Below are 13594 nucleotides of genomic sequence, written 5' to 3'. Positions count from 1 at the left end.
TTCTTCCCAGTCAGGAATGCATAGTGGTACCACACAGTGAACAATAGGACCTGGGTGTAGCTGGGAGAGGGCCTTCCTGACAGAATGGGAGGGGCTGAGCTGTTCCCTGACCTACTTACATTTAAAAGGAACTGCCTCAGCACTCAATATATATTCTTTATCGTTTGGTTAAAAAGCATTACAAATTAAAACTTGATCAATTCATCGTAAAAAGGACCTCTGAATAAAAACCCACTGGAGCATTGACAATAAATGATAGTCAGCATGTATAAAAAAGAGGTTTTTAAAAATAGAATGCAGAAGTTTTAAGTTATTTCAAACCTTCAAATGCATTGTGGGCAGATTGTGTTCGCCTGGAGGACCGGGAACAGTACAGCTGATGTTAGCAGTTTGAGGTTCTGTTATTAATCTGACAGGCTGGCTGCCACCCAGCTGCGGTGGGAGAGATTTGGCGGCGCTAATTTCTTCCAGCTGCTTTGACGCTTTGTGGACAAATTCAGTGAGCTCAATGTTCAGCTTGGTGTTTTCAGGATTGAGGGTCGTTATTACGACCTGACAGCATGTTCAAACCCCTAGCCTGATCCATTCGTACGCAGTAGTAGCCGTCTGTCTGTGAGCATAGCGGGGCATGCACAAACTATGTGTTCCATTATCTCAGAGTGATAGCCACACATCCTGCATTCGATGTTATCTGGGCGACGCCAGTCGGGCAGGTTCTTTAAAAATGGCCAGTCACCCATCCTTAGAGCTAAGAACTTTTTTTTCAAGTAAAATGAAAAAGTGCTGGGTAATGAGGCGACTCAACTCCTGGTTTGAAGTTTGTGATTACTGTCCAGGCATGATTCCTTTTTGACAGAATTGCCCTGTCTGAATGAAATGACCACAGTCTGACGTTCTTCTTACTAACAGACTTAAGCACCTGCTGGGAAGGGTTTGTTTCCCAGAATTCTTTGACTCCTAGTAGTTTTAAACTGTGATCCAGGTGATGACTATTATTCAGGCTGGACTGGCATTTCGCTATTTCTCGCCAAAGTTTTGCCTCCACGGAGCCCTCCCTTCAATGGCGCAGTCTATTGTAGAATTTTATATATGCGCCGGCCTCGACGCCGTGATGATCCAACAGGCCAAGTTCTAGATGAACCTGCAATGGTGAACTCGATTTTGGTAGGCGAAAGGAACGTTTAAAGATTTTGGTTGTTAATTTATTTAATAATGAACTAGCTGTGCCCTTCATTATCTCTTGCCCATACGACAAAGAGTTGATTATCCTCACCTTCATCAGTTTCAACATGGGAGTTAGACTTGGGCCAAGTAGTTGTTTTGATAATTTTGCGGCAGCAGCCTCTAGTGACGTGGCTTTGGGCCTTAGCGTTTCTTTTTGTTTGACGAAAGAGTATCTGCAGTCCAAAAAAATACCCAGATATTTATAGTGAAATGTAGGTTTGATTTTTGTTTTGTTAAAAAAATACCCGCCACATGGCCTTTTTTGCTTCCCAAAAGATATTGTTTTAGTTTTGGACAAGTTCAATTCCAAGGAGTTTCTTGTAGTGTAGGGAATCAGTTCATCAAGAAGCCTTTGTAGACCCACTTTGGTATGACTTAGTAACACCAAGTCATCAGAATAGAGCAGGTTGCTGATGCGGGTTCCATCTAATTGAGGGGATGGCAGTTGACACTGTCTAATGACGGAGATAGATCTGATATGAACAAGTTAAAAAGAAGTGGAGCCAGCACACAGCATTGTTTTATGCCAGAATTGGTTCTGATTTTGCTGGACACGTGTGAGCCTTCGCCCAGCGTAATTCTGATCCATGTTTCCGTATGTAGTTGGATGATTGCGTTTAACAGGGTTGGGGGTATACCCCATGACTCTAATTTTTGCCACTGTAGGGCCCTGGTACGCGGTCAAAAGCTGCTTTAAAATCAACAAAACAGCAGTGCAGACGAGTTTGTTGGATTGCCGCTTTCTCCGTCGGGACAGTCAAGGTGAATAAGTTACTTGTTGTGCCAGAGCTAGCCACAAATCCAGTCTGGTTAAAAGGGAGGTGCTTTGTTAAATCGGCCCAGGTCTGCAAATCTTCTAATAAAATTCTGGCGTAATGTTGGACTCAATGTCTAGGAGTGCTATAATTCGGTAATTGTTGGGGTCATTTCTCTTCCCGCCTTTGTGGGTTGGATGACTGATAGCACCTCGCCAAGACTCAGGAACAGTGTTGTATAACCAACAATGTAGAAACACGGGGGTCAGATAAGTTGACCATTAGTCCATTTCGAGTTTGAACAAGGCCTGTGGAAGGCCATTTGGCCCTGGAGCTCCTCTGGTCTTGGCTTTTCTTATGGAACATGAAATCCTGTTTTTTAACTCATCCAATGTCTCGATGAACTCCGATGGGAAATCGTTGTTAATTACTGGGCCCTTGATTGTTGGCACTTCAGGCAGCATAGTAAGTAAGCAACTGCGCTCAAGTCATCTTGGACTGCTTGGTTCTAAATGAGAAGTCGCCGAGTTGGCTGGGCTGGCTGAGCTGTAGGCTTCAGAGTGGTCATCCTTTATGTTCTGATCTTTAAAGTGCGTTGATAAAAAATTGGCTCCATTCGTCTGCGCTGCAGTCTGTGTTACCGACTACACTTCTGCCTTGCAGTTAACAAGAGACCAGAATAGTTTTGAGTTGGGGTTCTTGCTTTCGTGGATGAGCTTCAGCCAAAATTGATCCGAGGCTGCTTGTTTTTTCCTGCATAGTGTGACCTTAAAGGCTTCCTGGGCTTGCTTGTAGGTCAAAAATGTGGTTTTGTCACCTGGGCTCTTCCTCGATTGGCGTAGTGCATGGTAGCTTTGGGCTTTTAATTGCTTTGTTAAGGGGGAGATGAGGAATTGAAATGCTTGTTACCTATAGCTCCGCGTTGGTGGAGAGTCTGCAAATAGTTGGATTATGAAGCTAGCCCAGCTTATAATAACCGGAGTGTCTGCCTCCTATGATAGGTGTAATAGAGCTCTGCATTTTTCTATCAACGGTAGAGCCGTGGCATCCGTCCATTTTATTTGCTTTAAGTTTTCTGTTTGACAGTCTGAGTGGGTGTGGGCGAGTTCAAGGTGTTGTGGGGTGGTAGCTGATAGTGTTATGACTTGTGGTCGGTGATCGCTCTTGGCTTGTGGTTCGATGTAGTAACTATCGATGAAGAGAAGTACCTCTGTGCTCCCTAAAGTAAAGCCCAGAAAGGAATGTGTTCGACCGACTGAACGGGTCCATGCAGGGGGAATGTCCCTATGAAGACGCCCATTCAACACAGTGAATCCTACACTGCTCAGCTGTATGACCGCGTACTCCCCAAGTTTCGATGGTCTGTTTCCAGTGGGAGACGGCCGTGGAGCAAAATGTGCGGTAACCGTTGGGGGATCGATCCTAATGTCCACTAAAGAGTTGCAATGAAGATTGGTGTTAAAATCTCCTGATATTATTGTTGGTATGGTGCCGTGCTTACTTAGAAGATATTGGTTAGATTGTCGATTTTTGATGTTTTATCTGCGGTAGATGGAGAAATGTAGACATTAAGGAGAAGCAGATGCCGATCAATGGGTGAACTACCTAACACTATGCCGGAGAGCCAGTTTTCCTCAAGGTTTAGTAGTGTATTGTCCAGTCATGTGAGAGATAGGCGGACAGCGCAGCCACATGTGCAGGTCCAGCTTTATCACTGATACTGTTGTGCTGTGCACTGGGGAGGCACACTAGGGCTTGAAGACCATATTGATGAAACACATCATGTTGATCATGATGTGGACTGGAACGCCAGCAGCCCAGCTTCCCTTTATTTTACACCTTCTACCAAACCCAGCCACCAGGTTTGTGTGATGCTAGAGCATCTAGAGCATGGTGGCTGATTGCTCACTACAGTTCTAGTGTGAGATTCCAAACAAGTTACCACAAAGTGTGAAAAAACTTGATATCTCCTGAGTGTGCTCATAATTGTGTTTGGGACTTGCAACTCAGAATGGGAGTAATCTCGTCAAATCTCTCTGAACTGATCAGACCTCAGCACACATTAAGTTTCTCTACATCATTGACTGACCAACCTGGCAGGATAAGATAAAATTAGCTCTACTGCAACTCTGAATCCTCAGGTCTCCACTGCCAAGCCAAATCACTGCTGAGAAGTAGACAGCTGTCCATAGCAACTGCAAAAGCATCGCTATCTATTGATGTTACATCTGTTGCATAGTCAGCCTTCCAGCGATATGCCTTCTGGGAACTACAGCCCTGTTTAGGCCATTTTACATTTAGGGTGCCAGAATATAGCACAAAAATAGCCTGGGTGAGCTACTTAATGATTCAGAAAAGGGGGTGGTGATGAACAGAGTGTCTGAATTAAGCAGACCACTCTTACCCAGTCCAAAGATCAGGGCTTGATCCATCACTGTTTTTTAGCTCACTGCACCATCCCAGCGCAGAACCTGGCTACATGCAAATTAGTCTGTCCCTGGCCCAGTGCATCATGGGAACAGGGCAGACCAAACTACCAAGCCAATTCTTATAACGGGAAGGAAACAAGCTTCCGGGGACCGGTTTCTGGCATTTCAGCCGTCTTCGACCCGGCTTGCTTGAACCCTGATGGTGTAGTGAGCAAGGGACTCATGTCTGAGTATACCCTTCCACGCTTATGGTGGACAAAATGATTCAGAAAAGGGGGTGGTGATGAACAGAGTGTCTGAATTAAGCAGACCACTCTTACCCAGTCCAAAGATCAGGGCTTGATTCATCACCGTTTTTTTGCTCACTGCACCATCCCAGCTCAGAACCTGGCTACATGCAAATTAGTCTGTCCCTGGCCCAGTGCATCATGGGAACAGGGCAGACCAAACTACCAAGCCAATTCTTATACCAGGAAGAAAACAAGCTTCCGGGGACCGGTTTCTGGCATTTCAGCCGTCTTCGGCCCGGCTTGCTTGAATCCTGATGGTGCAGTGAGCAAGGGACTCATGTCTGAGTATACCCTTCCACGCTTATGGTGGACAAAATGATTCAGAAAAGGGGGTGGTGATGAACAGAGTGTCTGAATTAGGCAGACCACTCTTACCCAGTCCAAAGATCAGGGCTTGATCCATCACCGTTTTTTAGCTCACTGCACCATCCCAGCTCAGAACCTGGCTGCATGCAAATTAGTCTGTCCCTGGCCCAGTGCATCATGGGAACAGGGCAGATCAAACTACCAAGCAAATTCTTATACCGGGAAGAAAACAAGCTTACGGGGACCGGTTTCTGGCATTTCAGCCGTCTTCGGCCCGGCTTGCTTGAATCCTGATGGTGCAGTGAGCAAGGGACTCATGTCTGAGTATACCCTTCCACGCTTAAGGTGGACAAAATGATTCAGAAAAGGAGGTGGTGATGAACAGAGTGTCTGAATTAAGCAGACCACTCTTACCCAGTCCAAAGATCAGGGTTTGATCCATCACCGTTTTTTAGCTCACTGCACCATCCCAGCTCAGAACCTGGCTACATGCAAATTAGTCTGTCCCTGGCCCAGTGCATCATGGGAACAGGGCAGACCGAACTACCAAGCCAATTCTTATACCGGGAAGGAAACAAGCTTCCAGGGACTGGTTTCTGGCATTTCAGCCGTCTTCGGCCCGGCTTGCTTGAATCCTGATGGTGCAGTGAGCAAGGGACTCATGTCTGAGTATACCCTTCCACGCTTATAGTGGACAAAATGATTCAGAAAAGGGGGTGGTGATGAACAGAGTGTCTGAATTAAGCAGACCACTCTTACCCAGTCCAAAGATCAGGGCTTGATCCATCACCGTTTTTAGCTCACTGCACCATCCTAGCTCAGAACCTGGCTACATGCAAATTAGTCTGTCCCTGGCCCAGTGCATCATGGGAACAGGGCAGACCAAACTACAAAGCCAATTCTTATACCGGGAAGGAAACAAGCTTCCGGGGACCGGTTTCTGGCATTTCAGCTGTCTTCGGCCCGGCTTGCTTGAATCCTGATGGTGCAGTGAGCAAGGGACTCATGTCTGAGTATACCCTTCCACGCTTATGGTGGACAAAATGATTCAGAAAAGGGGTGGTGATGAACAGAGTGTCTGAATTAAGCAGACCAATCTTACCCGGTCTAAAGATCAGGGCTTGATCCATCACCGTTTTTTTGCTCACTGCACCATCCCAGCTCAGAACCTGGCTACATGCAAATTAGTCTGTCCCTGGCCCAGTTCATCATGGGAACAGGGCAGACCAAACTACCAAGCCAATTCTTATACCGGGAAGGAAACAAGCTTCCAGGGACCGGTTTCTGGCATTTCAGCCGTCTTCGGCCCAGCTTGCTTGAAACCTGATGGTGCAGTGAGCAAGGGACTCATGTCTGAGTATACCCTTCCACTCTTATGGTGGACAAAATGATTCAGAAAAGAGGGTGGTGATGAACAGAGTGTCTGAATTAAGCAGACCACTCTTACCCAGTCCAAAGATCAAGGCTTGATCCATCACCGTTTTTAGCTCACTGCACCATCCCAGCTCAGAACCTGGCTACATGCAAATGAGTCTGTCCCTGGCCCAGTGCATCATGGGAACAGGGCAGACCAAACTACCAAGCCAATTCTTATACCGGGAAGGAAACAAGCTTCCGGGGACCAGTTTCTGGCATTTCAGCCGTCTTCGGCCCGGCTTGCTTGAATCCTGATGGTGCAGTGAGCAAGGGACTCATGTCTGAGTATACCCTTCCACGCTTATGGTGGACAAAGTGATTCAGGAAAGGGGGTGGTGATGAACAGAGTGTCTGAATTAAGCAGACCACTCTTACCCAGTCCAAAGATCAGGGCTTGATCCATCACCGTTTTTTAGCTCACTGCACCATCCCAGCTCAGAACCTGGCTACATGCAAATTAGTCTGTCCCTGGCCCAGGGCATCATGGGAACAGGGCAGACCAAACTACCAAGCCAATTCTGATACCGCAAAGGAAACAAGTTTCCGGGGACCGGTTTCTGGCATTTCAGCCGTCTTCGGCCCGGCTTGCTTGAATCCTGATGGTATAGTGAGCAAGGGACTCATGTCTGAGTATAACCTTTCACGCTTATGGTGGACAAAATGATTCAGGAAAGGGGGTGGTGATGAACGGAGTGTCTGAATTAAGCAGACCACTCTTACCCAGTCCAAAGATCAGGGCTTGATCCATCACCGTTTTTTTGCTCACTGCACCATCCCAGCTCAGAACCTGGCTACATGCAAATTAGTCTGTCCCTGGCCCAGTTCATCATGGGAACAGGGCAGACCAAACTACCAAGCCAATTCTTATACCGGGAAGGAAACAAGCTTCCAGGGACCGGTTTCTGGCATTTCAGCCGTCTTCGGCCCAGCTTGCTTGAAACCTGATGGTGCAGTGAGCAAGGGACTCATGTCTGAGTATACCCTTCCACTCTTATGGTGGACAAAATGATTCAGAAAAGAGGGTGGTGATGAACAGAGTGTCTGAATTAAGCAGACCACTCTTACCCAGTCCAAAGATCAAGGCTTGATCCATCACCGTTTTTAGCTCACTGCACCATCCCAGCTCAGAACCTGGCTACATGCAAATGAGTCTGTCCCTGGCCCAGTGCATCATGGGAACAGGGCAGACCAAACTACCAAGCCAATTCTTATACCGGGAAGGAAACAAGCTTCCGGGGACCAGTTTCTGGCATTTCAGCCGTCTTCGGCCCGGCTTGCTTGAATCCTGATGGTGCAGTGAGCAAGGGACTCATGTCTGAGTATACCCTTCCACGCTTATGGTGGACAAAGTGATTCAGGAAAGGGGGTGGTGATGAACAGAGTGTCTGAATTAAGCAGACCACTCTTACCCAGTCCAAAGATCAGGGCTTGATCCATCACCGTTTTTTAGCTCACTGCACCATCCCAGCTCAGAACCTGGCTACATGCAAATTAGTCTGTCCCTGGCCCAGGGCATCATGGGAACAGGGCAGACCAAACTACCAAGCCAATTCTGATACCGCAAAGGAAACAAGCTTCCGGGGACCGGTTTCTGGCATTTCAGCCGTCTTCGGCCCGGCTTGCTTGAATCCTGATGGTATAGTGAGCAAGGGACTCATGTCTGAGTATAACCTTTCACGCTTATGGTGGACAAAATGATTCAGGAAAGGGGGTGGTGATGAACGGAGTGTCTGAATTAAGCAGACCACTCTTACCCAGTCCAAAGATCAGGGCTTGATCCATCACCGTTTTTTAGCTCACGGCACCATCCCAGCTCAGAACCTGGCTACATGTAAATTAGTCTGTCCCTGGCCCAGTGCATCATGGGAACAGGGCAGACCAAACTACTATGCCAATTCTTATACCGGGAAGGAAACAAGCTTCCGGGGACCGGTTTCTGGCATTTCAGCCGACTTCGGCCCGGCTTGCTTGAATCCTGATGGTGCAGTGAGCAAGGGACCCATGTCTGAGTATACCCTTCCACAGAGTAAATAAACCGCTGTAAATGAGGGATTTGCAAGAGAAAAGACGCATGTCTGTTTATCTCAACCTACAGAGGATGAACTCAAAGAGGTTTTATTTACTTTCCTTGTTTATATTAAGTGGTTTTAGGTTTCATGAGGGTAACCAGTGTTGTCGTTACGATCTTTCTGGGTCCATTGGTAAGCCATATTTTTGTGAATCCTGTTGGAACAGCTTTGAATTATATTACCCATTTTCATCTTATTCAAGCCCGTTTGATGCCAGCAAACTTGCCGAAATGGGGTCAAAGTTCAAATATGCCTTGCCCACATAATGAACATAATGCGTACTATTCCTGTTGCCAATAAGTTAAATACAACAATGTTTGTAAATATGCCTTAACCAACAAGCCACAAAATCTTTTAATACGGATATAGTCTAAGAGTGACAGAGTTAGAGGTAGGTAGGGAAGAGAGGGGTTGACATAGAGAAACAGACAGATGTAAGACAGAAAGTTCACTTTCCAGGGGCCGTGGTGGCCTTAAAAGATGAGAGCTCTGGGTTATTTTACACTTTGCCCATGCCTTAAAACTTCTTTAATGGAACTAGGAATAATGGGGCATATTACCAAGCAATAGCAATAATTATCGCTATTGCTTGGTTAGAGACAAAAAGTTACCGCTGCGCTGCGGCGATTTTTACCGCAAATAAACCTTGGTATTACCAAGGTTTATCGCAAATGCGATAAAAATCGCCGCAATGCATGAATATCGCTGAAAAGTCAGCGATATTCATGCATTACCGACCTAATGCTCTTAGTCTTGTTATCCACCTCCCATTGGATAACATGGCTAAGTACTGCTCAGGGCAGGTGTTAGCTTTTGGAGATATTTGCGCTTAGCGCAAATATCTCCAAAAGTTGGTAATAGGAGATAGCGATGTTAGCGACTGTTTTCAGTCGCTAACATCTTGGCACGACCACTTTGCATATCATTAGTGATAAATATCACTGACATGCAAAGTGGGGCCCAAGATGGTCGCTATCTCCTACTAGCTGTCGCTAACCGGTGTTAGCGACAGCTAGGTAATAGGGAGATAATTTTATGTCCGCTTTCTTGGCTTTTAAAGCCAAAAAAGCGGAGATAAACCCCCTTGTATGCGTCATACATAGTATTAATAAGTACTCCGCGGCCAGGCTGTTTTAGGTCCCAAAGTGGGACGTCAGCCCAGCCTCAGGCACAAATGGACTCCTGCTGAATCTTCTACAACCTAACCTCAGAGCACCATTTCCACCTACCTTTAAACCACATCAAATCAGCACCCGTCTTACCTGAATGAAATCAAAGATGTACACACATAAACACATCCGTATTTTTTAAAATTTATGTGGATGCTTATAAAGAGAAGCAATCCTGAGAATCGTTGTCACCTATATAATCAACAAAATGACTGCAAATGTAGCATTTTATTATTTGGAGCATCGTTTCTCGACGAGGCTTTCCGCTGGCACGCAGAATTTGCTATACTTTGATTATAGTGATTGCAAGTGGGGTCAATGCTCAGTCAACTATTAAATAAATTACATATTCCACAAAACAACTGCGGCAGCATCATTACTAACTGTTACACCAGGACTGCAAGCGAAATTACATCTGGCTACAATGATATTGCAATGCATAAATTATGCAGCCTCTGCTTAATCTTAAAGACAATTTTCAGTCATTAAACATATTTTATAGACACAAAACCAGAGGAAATGCCACTGTGAATCTGTTTCTGCCATGAGTTAGAAAAATAACTGTCAAGCCATTCCCGCCTGTAGTTCTACATTTGCGTTCCTTCTCCGCGCGGATGTTTTGTCATCCCAGACACACGGTTCACCAGCAGAATGTTTAAGGAGGACAATCACGCCTCCACCTCTGCATTTATATTTCTTCTTCTCTTCCCGAATGCTGGGCAACGGAGATAGTCACATTCAAAATAATAACATAAGCAAACACTGGCAGGTACTTGAATTGCATTTCCCTACTGACCTCTTGCGGATTTTACGGAACTGGGCATTTTTCATGGGCTATAGACGTCATTATCGCGGAATAGAACCCGGTTTCTTGTATTTTTGCCTGTAATTGATCATTTGTTTAACTCAATTTGAGGCCGATTTACTTTCAGGACATTCTTTTATCATAAAATGCTTAAACTCCACATGAAATCAGGTAATAATATCAAAGCGTGGATAATCATTGGTATAGCAGGCTATTTCCTTCTTTCCTGTTTATAACCATTTGTACTCGCCCAGATTAGACAAATATTGGCAAAGCCAATAGGTCTCTCCATCATGACTTATTTGCGGTACCAAAGGTTTTAGCCACAAAAAAAGGGAGTTGGAAGAACTCTGCCTGGCATACTTGCACGGAGTTCACCACTACGCATTTTGATAATTGCAGGGCATGATAACAATCACTTTAGTTAAAAGTTCTTAGCATGCACAACTGTTGGGGCAGCCAGTGCTGTGTATCTCTGGACATTTGTTTCAGGATATTTAACTAAAGTAATTATTATAATTCATCGCACTTAAAACTGTGTGCCCTGCTGGACAGAATTTAGTGTTTTTGCCATCCACTCCCTCGAGGGCTGGTCCATAAACCCACCCCACACCCATCCAACACAGGCGTCACCGGTCAGGTGACCCTGCCAATAAAAGAGCCCGAGAGCATGTGATCGTGGCCAGTGCCAGTAACCATATACTCTGAGTCTGTGTCTTCACTCGTCATCAATGTGGGCCTAGGGCCCACGATGTAACAATGGCGACGAGGGGGGTCGGACCCTGTGTGCCTACTGAAAGAAACTCCAACATTCCTACTGGAGGGAAAATAGCCCGGTTTCTAGACCGTGTCCCCGCCGTGCTGCCTGCGACCATCTGCCATGACAGGGGAGGAAAGAGTATCCAGTAGCACTGCCGATATCTCCTGCCCTGAGTAGGAGCTCGGGATCCTCTCTGCTACCGCACCTTGCCCCTGTGAAGCGTCGCCCCAAGAAGAGAGTGAACTTTTTTTCCCCTGCTTGAGAGGGTGGCAACCTAGACTCTTCAGCAAGTCAAAATCACTTTATTCAATTAATTAAAATTATAAAGTACACAATAAAAACATGATGATAAAAACAGTAAAAATACTAAAAAATTAGCCCAGCAATTTTACATATTAACAAAATTATTTACAGTATTCAAATCTTTTAGATTTACTTTACAAAAGGAGAGAAAATTCATAAACCATTTATATTGTACTCTCTAAGTTTCTTGGATCTTACAGCTGCGACAAGATAACTTGCGATGTTAAATATAGTCCAGGTATTATTCAACAGTTGAAGATACATTAGAGCTGGTTTAACCTGATGTTACCCCAACCCTCTTAAGAGTGGGATGATGAATTTTTTCCTCAATGTTGAGATTCTTCAGCACTTCACTGCGTGCTGCGGCCGACTGCTAACTGATGGTGTGAAGTGGGTAGCACTGAGAAGCTGACAGCAGCGGGATGGCAGCAGTGGACAATCTCATCAACGTATGTCATGCTCCCTACCTTACTCTGCCCCATACCAAATATTGTGCCGGTAGCTGCACAAGCCTCCCGCCACAAGTCCTGGCAAAGAGAGAAGAAGTCTACCGCACTCCTGAGGTATGCAGTGAAATCACCAACGTGGCATGAATACAAGTTTCCTCACTGCTGGTTGCTGCCTTTGAGAAAACCACGCCACTCCTGCACCCTCAGTTAACTGCTGTGTACCATGTGGTGTGTGCTGAAGATACGGCATGGCAAGAATCCCCAATGGCAGGGGGGATGTGGGGTTTTGTTTTTCATGCCGGTAGCCACCTTCAGAGCCACGCCGGCAGGAGATCACGCCGCAACCTCAGTCAATCAAAACCTCCCCCCTCATACCTTGATTTATGTCTGGTAGGCAGCGTAAAGGACTGTGGCCCCTATTCAAAGTGGAGGCGGTGCAGTGAGCATTGCAGAGACGACTGCTGCAGCCAGACTAGAGGTGGCTGCCGTGCCACCTGTTTGCTGCCCATTGAACCACACCTGTAAGTGAAGAGTAAATGAAGCAGACCAACGGGGCTATGTTTTTCAAAATTATTTTCAGAATAATGGAGGGACCGTCGACCTTAATTACACAAGGTGGTTGGCCAACTGCGGTGCCTCACCTAAATACAGCAGACAGTTAAGCCACACCTGTATAGGTACAAACTAACCCTGGGTGTAGTTTGCGTAGTAGCGGGATGTCATTTTGCTCGCTCGCAGTCGCCAACTTGACTTTGAGGACAGCCAGCAAGCAAAAAATGCCCACTACTTGTTTTTGCACTGTGGTACGTGCAATTTACATAGCGCGTACTTGCGCAAACTACCCAAACTATGCGAGCATAGCTTAGTCTTAGGCCCAGGGTTAGTACAAACTCTGTCCCGCACTAAAGTAAAGCACTCATATTGAAAAGAAACAGCCCCATACAAACCTACACTAATGCAAGTCGCCTAGCACCAAGAACACATGGGGGAAGCTCCACTGCCCAATCACAGAATCAATGGGTGATACCTGCACTGCACACCTCCTGGTGGGGAATGGCAGCCACCGAAAGCAGCCGTGGGAGAAGAGAGCAGCCGGCTGTCACTCAGTGAAGACGGAAGATGGCACATACACCCCCAGTGGCATGTGGCCACCACTGAAAGACATAAGCAAGTACATCTAGATAGACTGACCCAGACAAAGACTGCACCTGCCCCTGTAGCAGCCCATGGTATTCCCGTGCCCCCAGTGGCTGTCTGCAGAGACACTGTGCTTCAAACTACAGCCATGTTGCATTGGCCAGCAACACTACACACAAGAAAGAAAAGAGCGGAGTCTGGCTGGGAGAACGCCACCTGGAGGCTGTATACTGCCATTGCATACAATAGGAAGGAGAGACCTTTTGCCTCCCATACTAATCAGACTGCTGGGAAGCGGATAGTGAATCGTTACCCGAGCACTTCGTGGTTGTCAGAGTGTTTTCCTCAAGTGGCTACATTGTATCACCGTCAGTTGCTGGCTTGCAAATAGGATCTGGAGGATGACCTGCGAGAGAGAACAGTGAAACCGGGATAGCAGAGACACCCTGCACGCCCCTAGTGGTATCCGGCCAACAACACAT

Source organism: Lissotriton vulgaris, chromosome 10 (genome assembly GCF_964263255.1).
Source record: "Lissotriton vulgaris chromosome 10, aLisVul1.2, whole genome shotgun sequence".
NCBI lineage: Eukaryota > Metazoa > Chordata > Amphibia > Caudata > Salamandridae > Lissotriton > Lissotriton vulgaris.
This window is presented reverse-complemented; position numbering follows the sequence as displayed.